This window comes from Larimichthys crocea, chromosome VII (assembly GCF_000972845.2).
Source record: "Larimichthys crocea isolate SSNF chromosome VII, L_crocea_2.0, whole genome shotgun sequence".
NCBI classification, from domain to species: domain Eukaryota; kingdom Metazoa; phylum Chordata; class Actinopteri; family Sciaenidae; genus Larimichthys; species Larimichthys crocea.
This window is the reverse complement of record NC_040017.1, coordinates 15703822-15725268: the sequence shown is the minus strand read 5'-3', so window position 1 is coordinate 15725268 and position 21447 is coordinate 15703822. Positions and strand designations below refer to the sequence as shown.

Here is a 21447-nt window from a genome sequence, read left to right as displayed (position 1 = left end):
CTAACCTTTTATTCTGTGCCTACTGATATGCTGGTTTCTATAAATGTTTTAAAACTTATTGCAAGTAATTACAGACATGTGCATTTCCCGGCTGATTAAAACAGTGCTTTGAAGACAAAACAATTGATTTATCCCTGTAAATGTAGCCTGCTCGAGCCATTGGAGGACTTTCAAGAAAAGTCTAAGTTGGTACAGTAGCAGAGCTCGCTCTGTTTTCCTGTTACCATTACAAAGTAGTAGTATTACTCTGTTTTACAGTCTGTCGACAGAAGAGTCAGGCAAATATAATGAGATCAAAACTGCAAAGACAAACCACCAGAACTAAATCATGATTTACTGACAGCATGTGGATTGCTAGATGGACAAATGTGAGACTTAAGTAACGATGAAATTGTGTTTTTTCTGCTGGAATGATGTTTTTCTTAAGAATTATTCATCACTTGTAAGTACATTACTTTGTATGCATCACTTTCTTAGAGGACATAAAGTCCTTTCAGATTATTCCGATAGCGCAAGTTTCTGTTTGGACAAAAACAAAATGAATCCCAGTGAAAAGTGGTGCAGTCTGTTTGTTTACCAATTCTTAGACCACTTTCATACCAGAGACGTGTGTTTGATACGCTTTGGAGTCATTCGTATGCAACTACTATCACAGTCTAATCTCTGGTCGTCGCCATTAACATAGACTCCAGTCAACAGTCTAGCTCAATACACTTCACTGCCAAATCAGAGAGTCATGAGTTTCACATCCTCACCTTCATTTCACTTTCTCTCACTTGCGCACATGTGTGTGTGTGTGTGTTTACTCCTTTTACAAATGTTCTTTCTCTTTCTTTCACGTTCACTTTTTGGAGGAGATTGAGAGTAAAGTCCTGATGAAGAGTCCCCTGAAGTACATAGAGACCACTGATGCAGATTTGATTCATGTCTCAATGTCGAACTGAATGGGGTAGGAAGGTTTACTCGATAAGAGCTTGCGCAGATGTTCCATCCAGTCACGTCGGAAGGTAAAAGTGTTTATAGCTGAGTAAAAGATGAAAAGTGCCTGGGAGAGAAAAAAAAAAAAATCTGCAGCTCAACTGGACAATCACTGTGTGAAGTGGTTCATGATGGATTGTCTGTCAGAAGGTTACATAAATAGTTTGAGACAGGCCCACTTTGCCTCCTGAAAAGTCTGTGTGTGTGTGTGTGTGTGTGTGTGTGTGTGTGTGTGTGTGTGTGTGTGTGTGTGGTTCAAATGTTCTGTGACCATCCAGCAAGTTTTTCTGTTGGAGCATACCAATACCATGGGATTATACCAATCCAATGTAAAACTGGTGGCACTAAAAATGGTGGCGCGAGCAAATGGCTGGCAGCCGTAACCGAATTTCCCTTTTAGGGATCAATAAAGTACTATCCTATCCTATCCTAGTGGAAAAAGCGGGATAATGTGCATAGCCACCTATCAGATTGTCTTTTTTGATATGATTGTCCAAAAGTTTCAAGCTGTACTGCTATCAGCTTTAATATTCCAACTTCCATCAATCATCATCAAGTTGAGAGCTGTTGTTGAGTGCTGCATGCGTGTGAGTTCATGCAAGCATAGAGTACGTGCCAGCAGGATGCAACACGTCATGTTCTGCATCTGCTGTGACGTTTTGTGGAGGGAGGTGATTTCACCATGTTGCTAAGTGATCTCTGGAGAAGTTTAATTCTCCTCTGAGTAAAGGGTGTCATTAAAATGCAATGACATGAGATTAATGCTCATCTTGTAAGTGACATTTACTTTCTCATTTACCGTGGAAATTGTCTTGCAATAGTGTGTGCAGGGCCTTGTTTTGAATGCTGATGAGTTTCAGAAGCTGTTCAAAGTATTGTTCGGTAACAGTATGAATAATGTTGGATGTGCTATATAAAAAAGAAGGGTATAGCTGAGTAAGGGACAAACAGTAAAACAAGGAAATCAGCAAAATAGGGCCATGAACTTTGAAACTGTGGTTCACAGTGAAATCCGACTTACTGTATGTTGGACAAATGGCTGTCCTCAGCAATAGTTGTAGGACTGCAGAATTTGATACTTGAACAGAAATATGATTTATAATGCTGTACCCTTGTTATGAAGTTGCTAGCCAGACAAACTTTGCCTTTATGCATCTTTAGATTTCCTTTAAACTCCTAGATAGGGACCGACAACAATAGCATGCCTTTATGTCTCAGGATTCCTAGTGAAAAATAGATTTCACTTTTTTTATAATATTTCTGTTTTGGTGTTTTCTGACTCAGATTTCTTATCTCTTCTTTTCTTCTTCTCCTCCAGAGTGTCTATACACAGCAGAGACCAAACTCTGCCTGCGTGTGTGTGCATATATACACACTTGTCCGAAAGCCGGGGGCACATACTATATGTGTATGTGAGATGAGGAGAAGCTAAGTGGCTACCACAACCACCCAGATCAGACAGCCTCCTGTGCTGCAAGATGGATTAGAGCCCCACACCTCAGGAGATCAAAGGTAGGAAAAGATGTTTGGTAATCAGACGCTACTCACCCTCCCCATTCAGCAGCCGCATGGAGAGAGTGAAGGAAAGGGGAAATAATGAATCACAATGAGGTTAGGCTCAGGTCTTTCTGCTGTATGTGCACTGAAGGCTTGGACACTGATGTCTGTTCTGTCCATAAATCTCATCATCTATAAATATCTGTAAGAAAGTATTGCACAGATTATAAGTTCAGTTTCTGAATCACGTTTCTGAAAGACGTGTGAGCAATATAAGTTATTGGTCATATACCCTGCATGTTATTGATTATTACAAACACATTCGGATAAGTTATTCTATTTGTTGCAGAAGTTTCCAAAAATCAAATATGCCGTGACATATAAGATTTGAATATTTTTCTCAAAATAAGGGTTATAAATATGGTTCAGGGGGAAAGTCTGAGTGAGTACCAGCAATCTAAAACTTCAGACCTCTGCTGCCTGCCATTGGCCCACCATTTTGCCAACGATTCCGAAAGGTCTGGTGTTGCTCTTGCGAGTTGGAGAAACAACCGAGCCAGAGAACAGAGGCACCTCTGCTCTTACAATCCTGATTAGTATGCTGTATTGCTCGCTCCATCTATAAATAAATGCACTGCTGAGTGCAACAAGTCCAGGCAAGTGTTGACAGTAATTCTGGAAAACGCAGGAAAACGCTAACTGAATTCGAAACAGATGAGGTAGGTGAAGGAAAAATGAGGACATGACAAGAAGGTGAATGATTCTGACATCACAAATTAGCCCTCTAGACACACTGAACATTACAGGCTGATGATAACTGTAGCATTATAACAGCTTTCAGGGTCAAGCTTTCCTTTAAGCTGCTTCGAGAGGTACTTGCTGCTACATAATGATTGTGATCACTGTAATTAAATGGCTAAAAGCGCCTTTGTGCAAGGCCAAATTAGATCATGTCCCGAGTTTACTGTAAATAAAACAAACACATAGCTCACTGCAGCCTTGCAGAATGCACACTCTTCGTTATTTTCTCTGAGCAGCAAAGGATCTTTTTCATCACTGTTTGTGTAAAGGGGATTATTATTTTTTTACATCATCACATTATTATTTTGACATAGTTTCCCTTCCTGAAAGATCTCAATAAACCCAGCAGATGAACTTTTACCTTCCCATTTTATAACCAGGGTTAGGGTTAGATAACCATAAGATAACCATTTTTGAGCCGAAAGCCCCAAAAGTATTATTTTTGAAGAGGCACTTCTTTTGTGACAGTCATTGTCAGTGTCAATCACTCCACATTTTGCATAGCCGCCTCTGCTTGACTCCTGTTAAGCACTATGATTTAAGGAAAGAGCTTATAATACTCAAGGCTTTTCTCAACAATAGGGAAACACTCATCTGTATCTGTCATAATAAAATGTTTTATATATTCAATTTATGAAGCAAAGTACTGCATCTCTTTATTTTTATCATTACATACCCTAAAACATACAGTTTGATGTGCAAAGAAAGGCGACTATTAAAACAATACACACTGAATCCTGTTACAATCCTCCCCCTAAGCATCACCCACACGCTCCCTGTGTCATCCGTGTGCAATTTCTGTCCTTCTTCATAAACAAAACAAATATGAATGAAATGAACCTGTGACCCCTCTGCCTTGCTCAATCACTTTGAAGGCCTTTTCACTGTGTGCTGTAATGGACACAAATTAAAGCCTCCATGAAGTACTTCAGATGTTATGTTTGACAGCTTTCTGAAGGAGGCTGCCCTATTGTATCCATTGTAATTAGCTCTCAGTGCACTGGCTGTTGTTCCTTCTTGCCTTGAGCGCTCAGTACTGCAACCACTTCTCAACAAACATCCTTGATCCTCGGGATTTTAAAAATTGTAGACACATTTCTGAATTACCATCTCTAAATGAGAACATCATTTAAGTTTATTTTTGAAAAAAAAATCTTGTTGACATGAATGAAAGCTTTTATCATCTTTTATTTTGACAGCATAAAAATTAGCAGAACATTGCAACACGCAGTGCTCTGTGTTCTCTTCTCCCCTCTCTGCTTTCTCTGTGACCTCCCTTACAATACACATATTTGTTTGTTTCTGACGAAACCAGCTCACTGAAAGCTGCAGAAATGGTGTATTTTTAGATCAAGGTGCCAGACTAGACCCTATAGCAAATGACTGAGTGTATCAGAGTTTGTTTTTTGGGGTTTTTTTTGCCAGTGGTGTTTATTTAGAGGACAGGATGCTTTGTCGTCTGGAGGCTTCCCTCCAACTGCTACCTGCTGCGCTCTGTTAAGACAAAAATCAAAAAGCATCACTGGAGGCTTAGAGGGAATACTTAGAGGGTCTGGATTTGCCAAAACCATCATAAATCAACTCAGCATGTTGTTATAGAATCAAACAGAGTGTGAGAAGCGCGCATATCCGAGTTTCTCAGAGTGCAGTTTTCATTTGCACTTCTTCTCTTTTGGTGCAAAATTCTCCTTTAAATCCATATTAAATGTGTGTGAGTGCTTTCAGATGACATGTGTGACTGCTGTTTCTACACTAGATAGATTCAGTATATACAAAGAGTGATTGATAACGCCCACAGGAACTTTTCAATTACTGTAACGAGAGAGATCTTCAGCGCACACACAAACATGCGCACGTGTACACAGGCTTCTCTGTAAGTAATACTACTTAGCCTGTCGTATTACAAGCTCTTGAATGTGCCAGTGACAGAAAAACCCAATTCATATTCATATGCAGGCTAACACGCTTTTCATATTTTTTAAGCCACCACATCCCCCCACAGGCAGCCACAATATGATGTGAATACAAATGCCAGAACACACAGTATGCTGTAAAGACACTGGATTTCTCTGAGGCATCAGTGCCCTGTGAAATCTAATACCAACAGAATTTGACTTTTTACTGACTTTTGGCTCAAGAAGTTCGAGGAGAATTTCATTGCCCACATGTGCTATCTTGCATGAGATGCAAGTATTGAATATCACTGTTGTGCAGATGGTATGGCCGCTCGGTATGTGTCAGCCGTGTCAATATTGCCAGTGGGTAAATCCTTCTGCTCGGCTTTACTAGAACTGTTGAACTGGTTCTGGTGTGTCGCTTATAAAATTATCTTTGCTGCACTTTGTTTACTGCATCACTGATGTTTGACACAGTGATGAACTCACTTCTATCTAGAATAAGTTTGTGTGCTTTTGTGTGTGGGTGGCTGTGGATTTGTCTGTATGCAAATGTTTAATGAGCTGTTTGTGTTTGTCTGTTGACTGAATTCATGAGTGAGCCTCAGTCTGCTCTTGTCTATGTTGCTCACATGCCTTTTTTTCCTGCCTCCTTTCCTGGCTGCTCCTGAGAAGTAGAGATAAGGCCCACTGATGTTTGTCTGCTCCCTGGCAGATTACTGAGGCAGACAGGTACAAGGACTCTAGCAGACAGCTACAGTATACTGGAGGCCAGAGAAGAACTTGTTTGGGATACCTAAGCTGACCACAGCACCAGTCCAGCTTGAATGCCATCTGGCTTCTTTATGCTGTACGTGCTTCTTCTGCTGCTGAGCTAATTACTGTTCAAAGAGAAACACATGTGAGTCAATGTGGGTCATATCTGAAAACGTCTTTGAACTAGGATATTTGAATTTTAGTGAATAATCAAACGTAATGTCACTGATTCACCTTTGATTAGTAATGTAATCAGTGAACCATAATTGCATAAATGAGGAATGCTGTTTCAAAGTCAGGAGGTCATCAACATACCGGAGACATACTGAAAAACTCTAAATTATTAAATTATGTCTGCTATTAAGTGCTATTAAGTTAAGTGGGATACATTTTTCTTGATTTTAACATATTCTGTCTTCTTTCCACATATTTAATTAGAGAGCTTTCAGGAAAAACCTAATAAAAAAAATCTCATCACTTTTCAATATTTTTTTTTTCAGGATTCAGTAATAGACTAAATGAATAAATAACTGACAAAATGACTTATAAAGATGGCAGGTCAGTGCAGATAGGGCCTCATTTGTCATGTGTCAGTGTTGTAAAAGACTTTTGTTTGCTAAAAGCCACACTGGATGCTCATTTTTACTGAGAAGTTGATAAATTAATGTCTGGAATTTTTCACCGTGACTGTGAAAAGTAAAGGAGGTATTTTATTCAAATTTGAGTGGCGTACATTTAGGAAAAGAGTTTTCATAAGCGAGGACAAAGCTGTAAGATTCAAAAGATCTGTGTGCCAGCGTGTGTCAGCGTGTGTGTGCCTGCCATGTATGTGCACGCATGTGTGGTGCTTTTTATATGTTTATCCCTCGAGCACCAGGCTGTGAACACTTATGATTAAAAGAGTCAGTGTGGAACTGCCTAATTGGGCCCTTTCTGCTTCTGTGAAGAACATTTCACAAATAATAAAATTATAGTACCTCTTACTTCATCCACAATGTCAGGGCAGAGAGTGTAAGGAGGAGAAAGGAGCTAAAAGGGTGCTACAGGGAGGTCTCATGCCTTCGTGCCTCTGTATAATGCAGGTGTATTTTCTTAAACATAAGTACAAAGCCCCTGCAAGCTTTTGTTCATAAATGAGTGGTTGAGAGAGTTGATAAAAAGTGTAGAGAGACCAATGTACAGCAGAAGGTCATAGAGAGGGGAGACAATGAATTAGGTAAAAGTGAGAATAATGTGAAGGAGGTCAGAGTGTGAAATAAAGGGATTATAAATGGATTACAGGGTTTCGAGCACGTCTGTTTCCTACATAAGTATTACTTGTGTGTATTACAGACACAGCTATTACCATGCTCTCTTTTATCAGACATTACGAGCTAATTTCACAACAGCGTCCAGCTCCAGCTCCCTGTTTGCGTCATTTAAAACTCCAGACTTGTTTGATCACTGCTGTCTTGCCTGCCTGTCTGCGTCTCTCTAACACGCACACATTTTCCCTCTTTGTGTCCATTGTTTCTGTTTAATCGACTCGTGTTTGATCAGCGCTGTTTAAATAGTTGTCTCAATATTTATGTGGCCAGTTGTGAAGATGCTCTGCGATTGTTGCCCAACTGGCAGCGTGTACATTGTGCATTGCCACCCCCCAACACCACGTGGACACCAGGTTCTTCCACATGCCTGACAGCTCTACTGGAAAATGAAATTAGACGAAAGGAGAGACACAGGACAGGGGATAATACATCATTCACACGCAGTAAGCCCTGGCTGTGTAGCGCATCGAATATACATGGGGGAGAAAGCGTATAAGGGATCTAAGGGTTTAGAAAGAGTTAAGAAGCAGACTTTTACAAGGTGAAGTGGAGCTTATGAATGGAGCTCTGACTGAATTAGACAGTGTAGCTGCAACTGAGAGTCACGGACTGACAGATTAGCAGACTGACAAATGATTTATTTAGGAATATCTCTAAAATAGCAGTGCAGCTTTCCATATTAGCATTTAAAAGTTCCCGGCCCATAAGGAGCACCTGTTCAGTGTGAAACACTTTCATCATCCAGTGCGCAGTACAGCATACTGTATCATATTATTGAAATGCACTGCAGGTAAAACCTGGTTTATTATGTGATAAATTTACTGTGATTAATAAGTCAACCGTCTTCAGTAGAACTGAACAACATATGGGTGAAGGCTGCCGTGGCTGGTGGCACTTTTCAGCTTGCAATCAGTGGCAGCATCTGTCCAGTGAATCGCAGTCTGTAGTAACTAAAAGATTTAGATGTATAGAGCTGCAAGTGTTTCAATAAACAGCTGTGTCAGAAATAAGATATACTCTACTTCAGTGTATACTCAGAAAAGCAATATGAGTGCTGCAGAAAGTTTGCATCAAACTGAGTTTAGTTTTCATTGAATTATTTCTATGTCACTGCAGGAGAGGAGTCGGAAAAACACCCAATGCTGCAGGTTACCCTTGTGAAGTCCGTTGATAATACAGGCGTTGCATGGCATTCATTCACGCATACAGTGCTTTTTCTGTTAAAAAGGACCAAACAGCATTTCTTCAGCACTTTACCTTCGGCCGTTATGGTGTATATCCTGTTGTGCAGCCTGCAAACATGGAGCGATGACTTTTGTCAGCATTATTAACTGCTGTTGGGCTTTATCGGGCACAGGAGTGCATAATTGGAAAATCCAAACCCATGAAACACAACCAGTTATCCGCCACTTGCATCACTGTTATTTATGAATGTGCACTGTAATTTCTGCTATCTAGTCTTGGAAGTATATAAAAAAAAAGATAAAAGATTCACTGTTTAACTCTGTGCCACAAATCTATTGTCATAATTCACTGGTTTTGTTGGTTTTCTCCTGGTCGTATTTCTATGAGTAGAGTCAATGGCCATGTCTTGCCTTCCTGTGAACTACCATACTGCCTGTTGAATGGCAATGAATATGCTCTACAGGTGCTCTGTCTGAGATCAGAAACAGAATAGACCAGGAGAGATGGAGGAGTTTCAAGGAGACGAGATAATATAAAGAAGAAAGGAGGAAGGTTTGAGGTGCAGGAGTGGAGAATAAGACATAATAAGAAGTCGAGAGAGGGGTTCAGCGGAAGAGAAAAGAGGAGACTGGCAGAGTATTTAGCTTGTGGGAATTGACTCAGGGAGAGAAACATGATAGAATCTCAGATATTAGAAATCGTCTGAGAGGCAGAAGAGTAGTCCGATGTGTTAGTGGAGTGGGCAAAGTCACTGCAGCATCTCAAGATATGATCAGCAAAAGAATGAAGGGCAGCGGCGAGAATAGAGGCTAGAACGAGAGCTGGCTCCAGCGATGTGTAGTGAGGGGTGGTATCGTTTCAGCCTTTGTAGACACTCTCGATTCCCATTTACAAATTGGAAGGCACAGTTGCACAGAAACTGGCTGCTGTCACTTGGCCAGCTAGTTGATGGAGGGGACCACTTTGCTTGGCGGATCTAATGATAATGGGGCAGAAGAGGTCACAGTCGGATTATGACTGTCTGGTGGAATGAAGACAGTGGTGCTGACAGAGCTCAGAGTAGTTGATAAAACCACTGCGTTCCATTTGATTCTGCTGATAATTGACTGGTTATGGCTGGTTAGAGGTATTAATGGGTCAAAAAATTGGATACACGTCCTAAGTCCAGATCTACTCTGAAATGTCCAAAGAGTACACTGAGCATGCTTTGTATGTGTGAACCAATAATACCTATTTAACACTGGGTTTAACTTATTCAATTTCTAACCAGAAAATTGCTGCCTTGGAAGAAAATACAATCTGTACTTGTCGGCAGCAAAACACATTACAGCAGAGGTGTGGGATTAGGCAATCACTGCGAGATGGTTTAATTTGCCTAAATAACACATTTTGAAGGAAGTACTATTTTAAACAGTCTTTTATACAATAAGACGACCATAAGGGGAATGTAGCACACACACAGAGTAGCCAGGCAGAGGTTAGTGCACACACACACACACACACACACACACACACACACACACACACACACACACACACACACACACACACACACACAGCAGCAGCAGCAAGAGGATTTGTCTTGTGACTTTAATTCTGTCACAGTCTGTGTATGCCTGAGATGCATGCTGTTAAATCTAGAGCTGATCTAGATCAATACAGCTGCTTCTGACTCTGGTATTTTAGTGAACAGATTCTTAGTCTGGTATAATATGGCACAGGAAGTATCTGAAATATGCAATTTTATTGAGGTGCACAAAATCCAGGCAATCCACACATCAAAGGAAAAACATTTCAAATCTTTATTGAAAGAAAAAAACCCAAAAGATTGTTTTTATTCTTTGAACCTTTACCTTTGGTAAATGTTTCTTTTGGAATATAAGCGGAACATTTTTTTCTTTTCTTTTCATTTTCTTTTAGCAACCTAGCAGAGTAGACACACACATTCTTGCTAAAGGAATAATCATATTTCAATACCAGCTTGATAAGTGATTATTCAGCCCCAATATATATAGCTCATCTCGTCTCGTCTCGTCTCGTCTCGTCTTCTCCCGCTTTATCCGTATATATATATATATATATATAGCTCTGTCCTAGATTTCCCTCATGCAACAAAGTAAAAGCTGTAAGTGTGAATGCTGGTTTTAACACAGCTATATGTGTTAATTTGGCTTTATAGTAGCAATAATAATTAATAACTTCTTCCTTTTTCTTTTTTTTTTTTTTACTCTTTATCATCCTGTCATAGACTATTGGCCACCTTGATCCTGCGTACCTCTGACCAGGGAGGGAATGTCAGGTGATATTTTTGTTTCCTGATGCTGTCAATTAGTTTGTTTCTTATCAGAAATGACACACTCTGACTCAGACCTGACCTATTCCTCAATAGAAACAAAGTTAAAGCAACTCTTGAAATATATATATAGCTGTTGTTTCTTATTTGGTACTGCTGAGTCACCAGCACTTTCATGTTTGTATCCATAAAATAATGATGCTCTGAATGCAGGAAAAACAAGGGTGAGCTAGTTAGCTGACCTGATTAAACCAATCGTGAGCCCAGGTTGCAGGTGACAGAGGTCTCCTGGGGGGCCAGGAACACCAGGTGGACCACCACTACATTAAGACAAGTGTGATATTTATAATCAACCAACCAATTAAAGTCAGCAGTGCAGTTTAAGTTTAAGGTTTTGACAGGCAATTCAACAGTTTTGCATTAATTTTATTTAACAGTGTGCACTGAACCAAAGAAAGTCATGTACCGAATGGTTTGGGACAAATACACCATTTCACTCTATTTTCAGCTTTTCAGTTTTATTCCAGCACTTCCACTATTGCTTTCAGCGATTCTCTTTTCATTTTCAGTCATTTTCTAAAAGGCTTGTGTCATTTTAAGACTAAATTAAAAATGAGGTGCCACGGTAGCTCACATGGTAGAGTGTGAACTCCACATACTAAGGCACACTCCTTACTGTATATTAAAAGCAATGCTTGCCTTTGGAAGTTCAGGCTAATACTGGTATTAATTTTGCCCCCAGAAATCTCTTGACTCTTAATAATCAAGAAGCGCATTTGCATTCATCCCTGTCACAGTCCATGCTGCGGCGAATGGAGAGTTGGGATGAATGAGCACAGCTCACACGCCATATTCCCATTCTCATTGGGCTTTTAGCTTTCACTGAGCCATGAACAGCTCGTCCGTGACACCACAGGTAGAGAGCATCTGCGAATGGTAAAGAGACAATTTGCTGTTGCATGTGAGTGACAGGTCCTTATCAGAGCTCCTGCTGGCTGATCAAAGTTGAAAGGGGGTCAGGCTGAATTAAAGACTAGCTAATTAAAATGTCCAGGGAACATGCCAGCCCTCATTTCATTTATCTCCTCGAGCTCAGTTGGGGAGTGAAAGAGAGAAGTGAGATGTGGCAGAAGCAAGAAAAAAGAATAAAGGTGTGTAATCCTGAAAGTTTAACTTCATCTGATACGTGCGGGTAAATTATTAAACGGTCTCTGTGTGTGTTTAGTAACAGTCAGCAATGTGTTTTTTTTTAATGATATCCTGGTTTAAAAGGCCAATGTGTGTGTGACCTTATTAGGTAGATGATGATGTTGGTAGAAGTTTGGTGAGTTTGTTCACCTTTTAGAGCGAGGAGTTCAATATATGGATAGATCCAGCCCTAAGGCACAGAACCATGTAATGGGACATCCATGGAAGATCTATTCTGTTTTAGCCTGCTCTCAAGTTGTCTCTGTGGCACAGCCTTTTTCCAAACCTCCCATTTTCACAGCCTTTTTGAGAACAGAGACTCTGGGCTTAGTGGTGTATGTGTGTGTGTTTGTATAGGGCATTAAGGCTGTTTCTTAGGTGTTATAAAGGTCACTCTAAGATCTACTGTATAGATTCCACCCTGAGGCTGGGGTTTTCTCTCAGGAGGCAGTTGGGGTTTTGGTTTTGTTTTTGTTTTTTTAAACCAAATGAAGGATTCACACACAAATCGGACAAAAATCCAGGCTAAAGGGTATTGCTGACTCTGTTAGAATGAAATATGAAATATTTGTATGCTCTGTGGCATATATTCTTGTTTTATTCTTGAGAACACTCATGAGAGAAACAGAATATCTTATTTTTAAAGGAAAATCTCTGCTGCATTAGTCATTTCAGAGCCGTTATTGTATTTGTCTTGTAAAGAGCCAAAATATTAGTTGATTAATTGAAGAAATTGTTCATTAGTTAAATCTTCAACTTGGAAATCCGGTATATTGATTAGGAGGATTGTACTCGTAGCACTCTGTAGCACACCAAACCACAGGGAAATGCTGCTCTGAAATAGAAATAACACTTGATCAATAATGCCGATGGTACTGTAGGTGTAAGAGCCTGTGCCATCAGGTTTTCTAATAAACTAAGTGTGTGTGTTCTTTTACTCTAGAGTTTTTGTTGTGAAGGTGTCTGAGGCTGACTGACACGTAGAGTGAATCAGCCTAATGAGATGCCGTGTTGTTCTGTGGGAAATGATTACCTCAGGTGGAGAGGCATTAGATTGATGAGGGCAATTTTTGCCTCCGTCCCTGAGATGCACCAACACCACCACACCGTTTAGTCACTCCCTCTCAGCCCAAATGACCCGTAACACTTCCTTGGAAAATAAAAAAAAAAACAGGTAAAAATTTAAGCCCTAACACCTCAGCTTTAAGTAAGAAAATCAATTCAAGGATTGTGCTGCTTACCTAGAAGTTCTGCACACGCTGATCACCATGGTAACTTATATAATACCCCAGACGACTGGAGCAATATCTGTATATCCCTGATGTCAGTTGTCTGAAATGGATTAAAACGCCCTTTTTTTTCTCTCAAAAATCAAGTCGGACATTTTAGATATGCAATAAAGACAAGTCACACACCAACAATTAAGGCGTGTTTCTCCTCTAAAATTTTAATGCTGATTAATCGATAACCGAGGTTATTGATGTGAAAAAGGATGATTGCTGAATGTCCCATTTGTTACTGTTTGGTCCATCCTTCTGAGTGTGATTGCCTCCAAGGAGGCTTAGAGACCCATTAATCAGGACATGGTTGATCGCTTCTCAGGTCAGCAGTGATCTGAGGGAGGGGGTGAGCTCCTGGAGGTGAATGCAGCAGCAGTTTAATAGCTCACTGTAGAAAAAAGCCATGAAGCCAGCAGATCACAACAGTAGTAATAGTAGGAGTTGTGTGCTGCTCTGAAGTGTGAATGCAACCAGAGATTTCTGATCTGATTTTTATATCCAGCCGTACATTTTTTTTAAAACATGATTCTCCTGGACGCTCACCCCTAAAACTGATAGAATGTACAGTAGACGTGACAACCAACCAATTAGAGTCAGACATCAATCAGGTTGATTATAGGGACTAAAATAATTGTCAGAACATTACCCCCTAAGACTTATCACCACTCTGATTCTGGATGAAGTCTGACAATGGTTGAGTGGGTGGTGGTTAGATGCTAGTAACACCTTCAGGAGGTGTCAGCAGAACACAACAGAGCCCTAACAAGACGGGTAATAGGGGGTTGGTTATTAGTGGCTGAGCTTGAGGGTACGGCTAGACCAAGTGTGGGAAGAAAGGTGGAGTCACTGCCCCACTTTGAAGTTCTGAGCCTTGTTGTGGAGAAATTGCTGAAACCAATGGCACATGGTCAGGAGGGAAGAAAGCGTTCAGGAGCCTCTGATGTCTTATGCTGTAATATTTATTGAAGCTTGATTAAGGAGAATCAGAGACATCCTCACATACAAACAGGTACGTATATGAGTCTGTGTCTATTCTCCCCAACTTATGCTGGTGGTCGGACTTTAAACCCTCACAGATGACGGCACACTATACTATATGCCCCAAAAAAGTTGAAGGGAATGCTTTTACCCATGTTAGTGTTCACCTTCAACACATTTTAGTCTGCAGTCACTGTTGTCTGTTAATGTTAATGGACCATCAACTGTTAGCTATCTATTATGTCCAGGAGGCCAACATTCAGTTTCTTCACCAGGCAACTTTGATAGGCTGGCACCTGCACTCCTTCAGCAATCTAAACAGTGGCCTCGCATACCAAAGAGAGAGTCTTCTCTGACTGTAACTGTCTATGACCCCAAGGCCCATGCTGGGCCCTGTGTAACCAAAAGGATAGAAAATTCCATAACAAGTCTCTCGCATGGAGCCCAAAAAAACCTGTGACACTTTGTATTTCATGTGAATATGAAAATCAAACTGAATTTATACAGCTTCTACATCAGTCACGCCTTATTTGTAATCAGAATCTGCATGTTGAGGTAGGTGTCTGTTAGGCTTGAAGTGAAGTGAAGCTGTTAGGAGTTGCCTTGCCTAGATTTTAGTGTGATAGGATAATCAGGGAAGCACGGAGGTTTATGAATGGAGAAGAGCCAAGAGGTGTGGCTGAGACAAAATAATGAATGAAGGTGGAGACATGAGTGAATGAAGTCGTCCTCCTGATTGAACTTTTGCTAAGCTCCATTTAACAACTGCCATATCTACCACTGGTAGAGCATCAACACAGCCATACACATCTGTTACTGATGAGCAAAATGACCCTGTTACGCTAGTGTTTATTAAGTGAAATGGCTTTACGGTAATCAAATGCCTGCTGCCAATTCCAGTTTATACAATAAACGCATTGATGCATACATGAACAACATGGCATACATCCCTATTCAGGCTAGAAAGACTGTTTGTACTGCACAGCTTAGTTTGAACTGATCAGTGTTATAGTCAAGACAACCTAAACCGAGACCAAGGCTTCAGACAAAGTCAAGATCAAGACCAAGGCAGGGCGAGACAGAATTGAGACCAGGACCAGGTTGTTAGCTTTGCTAGTTTTACTTAAACTTACTTCTCCTATTCTTCCTTTCTAAGTGCTGATAACAGCTTGACATGGTCCCAGCTGTCTCATTAAGTGTTGCATTGCATAATTTTTAGAGAGCTGTGTGTTTTATTTTAGATGCCGTTTTGCAGAACTTTTTGTGGTTTAGGTAGCCAAGTTTTACCAAATGTTTGACATCTCCTTCACAGCCAAGGCTGCTTTTTTTTTTGTCTCCCACATTCACTTACTTGAAGTTCTTGTGAGACATTTTTACGTCCAATCTCAATAATGGTGTTAATAATAGCACAGGCAATTTACTGCAAGACTACTGCAGGTTTGGTTTTGACCAGTCTTACTTGTCAAACTTTTTTTGTCTCTGCTTGAGAACGAGACAAGACCAGGTAAAAACGGTCGATTCTGAGACAAGGCCGAGACCTTCAAAAAGTGGTTTTGAGACCAAGACCAATGACAACGCTAAAATTAATTGTTTATATGTGTAATACTTAGTTGTTTGATGATGATTTTCCACTATAACTCAAATTGTTTATGTAAAAGCAGCTTATCATTTTAATAATTTATTACATTCATAAATCGATTGTCTATTGTGTGACCCATTAGTGGCTTAGTATGAGTTAAACCCTGTTGATGGCTATTCACAGTGGATGCTTAATCTGGCTGTGTTCTAGTGGTCTCTATCCTGACTGTGCAGGATCTCACTTAGCATGCAGATCCAGCTCTGGAATGGATCTTCGGGGAGACAGGAGGCAGTGCTCTGAGGCCAAAGCTTAACCCTGGGATTTGATGCTTCACCTTCTCTCAAGTGTGCCGGCTCTCGATTGATTCTTCAGTGGATGTTTTCAAACATTCTGCTTGAGGTGCTTATTAGCATCAACATCTTTATCAAAGAAATGTGCTAATGTATCAGGCACAATCTTCTTTCTTCATATGCAGATTAGATCGGTGGTTCGGAAAGTGTCTTTTCAGGTATTCCTATATCTTATATTCGATATTTAACTGCTGTGACTTTTTTTAAAGGTAACTCCATGACCTTGGTACTATCGCACTTTGTATGGAAACACTGGGATTTGAATTGAAAGATCTTGCAATACAGCAGTCATAGCTGAGCTATATTCGTAAAGTAAATGTGCTTGTTCGATTCATGCAAGATCTGATTCATGCAAGGACATTACTGTACGTCTGTGTTTGGCAGGAAACATACTGCTGATGTATGTGGATGTAGCAATAGATAACCACAATGTCTGTCAGTACTAACCCACTTTACTGTTCACAGTGTGCCTTTAATAGGACAGCTTTTCATCCGTTCTTGGAAATACTGGTTCTTATCAATTTAGGCTTAATCAGTGTGCAGATTTTTTTAGCAGTACTTGCAGTATGAGTCACTGGATGGCAAAATTGTTCTGATGGTCGATGGTGCACCACTTTGTTCCTGACTAAAATATCTCAACAGCTGTTGAATAGATTGACTTTGACCGTCCACTGAATTTTCCTCTAGTGCCTCCATGAGGTAGATTTTTGTGGGTTTTAATACTTCAATAAATCTTAAATGGATTACCATTGATTTTTTTGGTACACACATTCATACCCCTACTCAGGATGCATCATAATCATTTTAAAAAAAACCTGACTTTTCACCATCTGTTCAAAATTTCAATTTGTCCGGTGTTAGGACTACAATTGAATGAGTAAATCTAAAATGCTCCATGGTGTCAGATTTTAGCTGGGGCCTGTTTCAGATTTTACGTTTCAGATTTGAGTGTTTTCAGAAGAGACAAGTCATCTCTTAAAAGAAGTTTTTTCATTCCCTTCAGTGTGTTTCCTGCCAAACAACACAGACACAATGTCCTTGAGCTCCAAAGTTTCACAGGTGAACAAAGGCAAGACAGATCTCTCTGATACATTAGCCTTTGTAGCCCCTCTTGTCGCCTTTCTCTCTGACATTTTTTTTTATTTATTTATTTTTTTACTCTTCCACGCAAACACATACACACAACATTCTCAAATTCCAGTGCTATTTATAGAGGATGTGTTCCAAAAAGTATTTTACAGTATGAGTTTAGAGGTTGTGCTGACACACTGAGCATAAAACAGATCTAACTAATAATCAGCAGAGCACCTTGAGCCCCCAACAGTTGATTGCTTTTGGCATTTTTTTGCAGAACACTAGCTCCCAAAGTCATCTACAGCAAATCTATTCATCAGTTAAATAATTGCAAAATTTGAATCTACCTTGGGTGACAACATTTTATAAAGAGCCTTTTTTGCACTAGCAGCAGTGTACTGTGTGTAGAGTATTAAGCTGACAGAATGGATTAGGACCATTGCATTTGTCACACTGCTTCTTTTAGTGTTGAATATCTAAACATAAGGGGAATTGGCACTCTGACCACCACAGGGTACACTGGCACAAAGACCTGCCATTTAATTCAGAGCACTGAGAGGATTTCTAATCCTTTATTAAGGCTCCATTTATTTACTATCACACTTTCACAACATGTGAAAAGAACATGGCATAAAAACACATTTTGTTTTCACTATAAAAATAAAGATGTCAGAATGCATATTTGTGTCTCCATAACAACCGACACTCCATTGTTTTGTGTGGTGTTTTCTTTACATTGCTTAATAAAAATACTTGCCGTGAATGCATTAACTTTATATTGATGGTAAAATGTTGTAGGCAGCTGATGTCACCTGCACTGCAGATACATTTTTTTTTTCTGCCCAAAAATAGTAACTTTCGTCATTCATCAAAAGAAGAGAGGGCCTGAGCTTTAGCTGTGATGCGCCTCTACTTGTAGACATCAAGAGTAAGATGTGTTTGTACACCTTTGTTCACCTATTGGTTATGATAACATGTCACAAATCCAATATTTTTGTGGAGATTTGAGGATGTTTTGACACAAGAGCAACATGAGTCAGTCCAGTTATCACAATCTTTGTAAATGGAAAAAAGTGAATGTAGCTAAAGTCAACCATTGCATAATATAACTACATGCATGTATTACTACTTTGAAACAGGAGGTAGATCTTTATCCTTTATTGGTCTTTCAAAAAGGTAAGTTATATAACATTGTTAAATTTAAACCTGATTGTGAGCAGTTTCCCCCTGTAGATGTATGTGGTGGAACAAAGTGTAGTCAAACCTAGGTAGAAGTTTAAACTAGTACTGTTCCGCCTTTTTATTCGTTCGCACTACAGGTTTAAGACATGTCTCTGTCAACACTTAAACGCAGTGAGCCTTTAGGCGGTACTTGGATTTGCTGCTACATCAATTCTGTGCATTTCTGGCTCAGTTTCATGAATAAAACCATTGCACCTTCTCTTTTGACTCACCACAGATGGGATTTTTTTAGGAACACCCAGTACAGTACAGATTCTGCATGATGAATTTTGCATTGTGGGATGAAACAGAACATCTAAATGCATCCAGGGAATTAATATGTTTTATGAACATTACCCATGGCCATTAGTTTGAGATTCAATAAAACTGATTTGGCATGTTCTATCTAGACCCAATTTAAAAATTGATTGTCTTTGTCTTCCTCTGCATGTGAATCTGCATTTGTCATCTATTTCAGCCAGGTCTCCTCGGAGTGCACGACAGGCTGCCACTGACCTTCACATATGAAGAACTGTATAAAAGATTGGACAGAGGTGTTGCCATTAATAGGAGGAATGAGGTGTCCTGAAAGAAATTAGGCCATAACAACAGAGTGTGGGGAGTGTGGGAGCATATGGGATGGCACAGCGAAGGGACATGGTGAGAGACAAAGGGACAAAAAGGGAGAGGAGTCTCTTTTCTCTGTGGCAAATAGACTCCATTCTCACTCTTGCTGAGCAATAGTGTCCATGCTGTTGCAAACAAACTGCTATCTATTTGTCCCTCCGTCTCTGGGTAATTGCACCCCTGCCTCTTTTTCACGCAGGCCAGATTTATCCTGGATGTAAGTCTCACCAATGCAGCACTACCCACGAGTCTCCTCTGACATGGCTAGTTCCCTCATCAGTGAACCAGTGGCAGTCCACTGTTGGGGAACTATCCTGGTTCCTTCACAAAGATAGAAATAAACATTATCAAACATATACACAGACAACTATTTCCATCGCTACCTGAAGTGGAAACTGCATTCATTTTAATCGTTGCTTGATTGCTTGATTGCTTGATTGTTTTCTGCATGTGTGTGTGTAGGGTTGTGTGTATGTCAGAGTTGTCGGGAATTATCCTGTTGGTGCAGAGGGAGTGTTCAGAACCAGATATTACTGTTATGACTTGAGTGTCTGTTCTCTGAAGGGTATTGATGCTATAGTTTAGTCTGATACTTGTGTACTAAGGATGTGGCTTGGTTGCAAAGAGGTTCCCTGGGACGTAGGGTTGGACCAGTGATTGAGGTTACAGATGGCCATCACAAATACGAGGGGTGTGTTGGCAGCTGACGCTGTAGTGAGGGGATGTACCAGTCCCTGCAGTGTGTCTGTTTACTCTGCTGTTACGTTGAATAGTTGAAGAAAATGATGGAGGAGTGCTGTTTGACAGAGCACTGTCATGCCTCAGTTAGCACTTTGGGAACCAAGCAGCCACTGCACTGCAGCAGACCCACTTACAGGCGGTGCACACTCTCTTATTTGAATATTATTCTCAGACGTTGCTTAAATTTATCTAGCGTTATGCTAGTGGCAAGTCTCTGGGGGGGTTGTATGCGTTTGGACGTTTCATCACTTTGGTCCAGAATTATCTCAACAACTATTGGATGGGTTGTTGGGAAATTTTGTACAGGAAGTCAACATAAATGAGTTTGGTGATCCCCACTCATCATTGCCCACCACCAAGAAGTTCATATTCAATAACTATATGGTAGATTGCCATGACGTCTGACACACATTCATGTTCCATTCTGGCTGAATAAAAAGCACAGCCTCACAGAGTCACTACGGTGACTGTATGTAGTCTCTTAGTCTTGTTTTAATTTAAACCTTAAATTCTGAGCATAATTCATAGTGCTTTAATCCATGCTTTACTGCTACAGGATGATATAGTAGCCTGTCTGTTGGCCTTAGTAAGTTATTTGCCAGAAAGACCAACTACTGAAGTCTAGCTATGACTTTACAAAATTTATATCATCAGTCAGAATGTCTCTTGGGGTGAAACCAGCCTGCATTATGCCATTACTGTAGTCCATTCCCAGATTTCTCTTACCTGTTGGTTCTATACTTTATCTTTCTTTCTGACAGAACTACTTTACAGCTCCAATGCACCTAATTCATATAGTCAGTGTCATGGCATTCACACATTTTCCATCCGAGTCTGTACCAATATCCCAAACTGATTTCCATGCTGGCTGGCAGAAACTTGTGCCATAGAGAAAGCACTAGCAGCTCTAGACCAAGGCGGTTTGAGAAAATGAGTGTTCCATTATTTATGCTCCCCTCACTAACTTTATGATGCTGTTAGGTGGTCATGCTGTTGTCCTCTGTCTCCTTTTATTAGCTGTGGTTCACCGCTGCATTTTAATGGATACGTCAAAGAATGAAGTTTCCTTTTGGCAAAGTAGTAAAGAGCCTGTTTCTGAGGCTCGGTGAAACAAAAGAATAGATGGTGTGCATCATAAGATGAGAGCACAGTTTTAATGAGTTGGTTTGTCTGCCTGCCAGAATCCAACGCTGAATGTGTAGCATTTTACCAGCTAAGCACTTTTTATCAGTATTGGTCTGAAAGCGGTATTGGTCCGAGATTTAGTGGCATCGACTGTGTATGCATAGTGATTTTACCATAGTGGGCTTCTTTTATTTCATTTCAATATCCAATTTCCTCAAAAACTTGTTTTTATTATATATATTTTTTATTTTTTATTTTTATGGCTTCTCTGTTTACTTTGTGAAGTATTGATAGTTTCCTTCTTCTGTATCCCTTTGCAGCTTTTAAACAAGTACAGTTTATAGCTTTAGTCTTAGTGAATACTGTTTATTAGGTGGCCAGAGGGTGTAATGCACAGATTGTTTAGTCTAAGTGTGATTGCTATTCTTATGATGGCCCTTCTGCTTCGATTGCCACATTTACGGCTCTGAGTACCTGTCTGCTGGAGCTGGACGTGGAGGAAGCAAAACCAGCAGCGTGGGACACACTTATATGATGCCAGAGTAGCATCTGGCCTAGGTAGACGGCCTCTT

General features: G+C 40.2%; 1 protein-coding gene across 2 annotated transcripts in view; it reads left to right on the top strand.

Moving 5' to 3' along the window:
- Nucleotides 1-21447, top strand: part of grik4 (glutamate receptor, ionotropic, kainate 4) — a 271652-nt gene that overhangs the window by 75605 nt on the left and 174600 nt on the right. For both annotated transcript variants that reach the window (XM_027280740.1, XM_027280739.1), the window contains exon 2: nucleotides 2297-2490. The gene's annotated coding sequence lies outside the window, so the exon portion shown is untranslated. The remainder of the gene's footprint in view (nucleotides 1-2296; nucleotides 2491-21447) is intronic.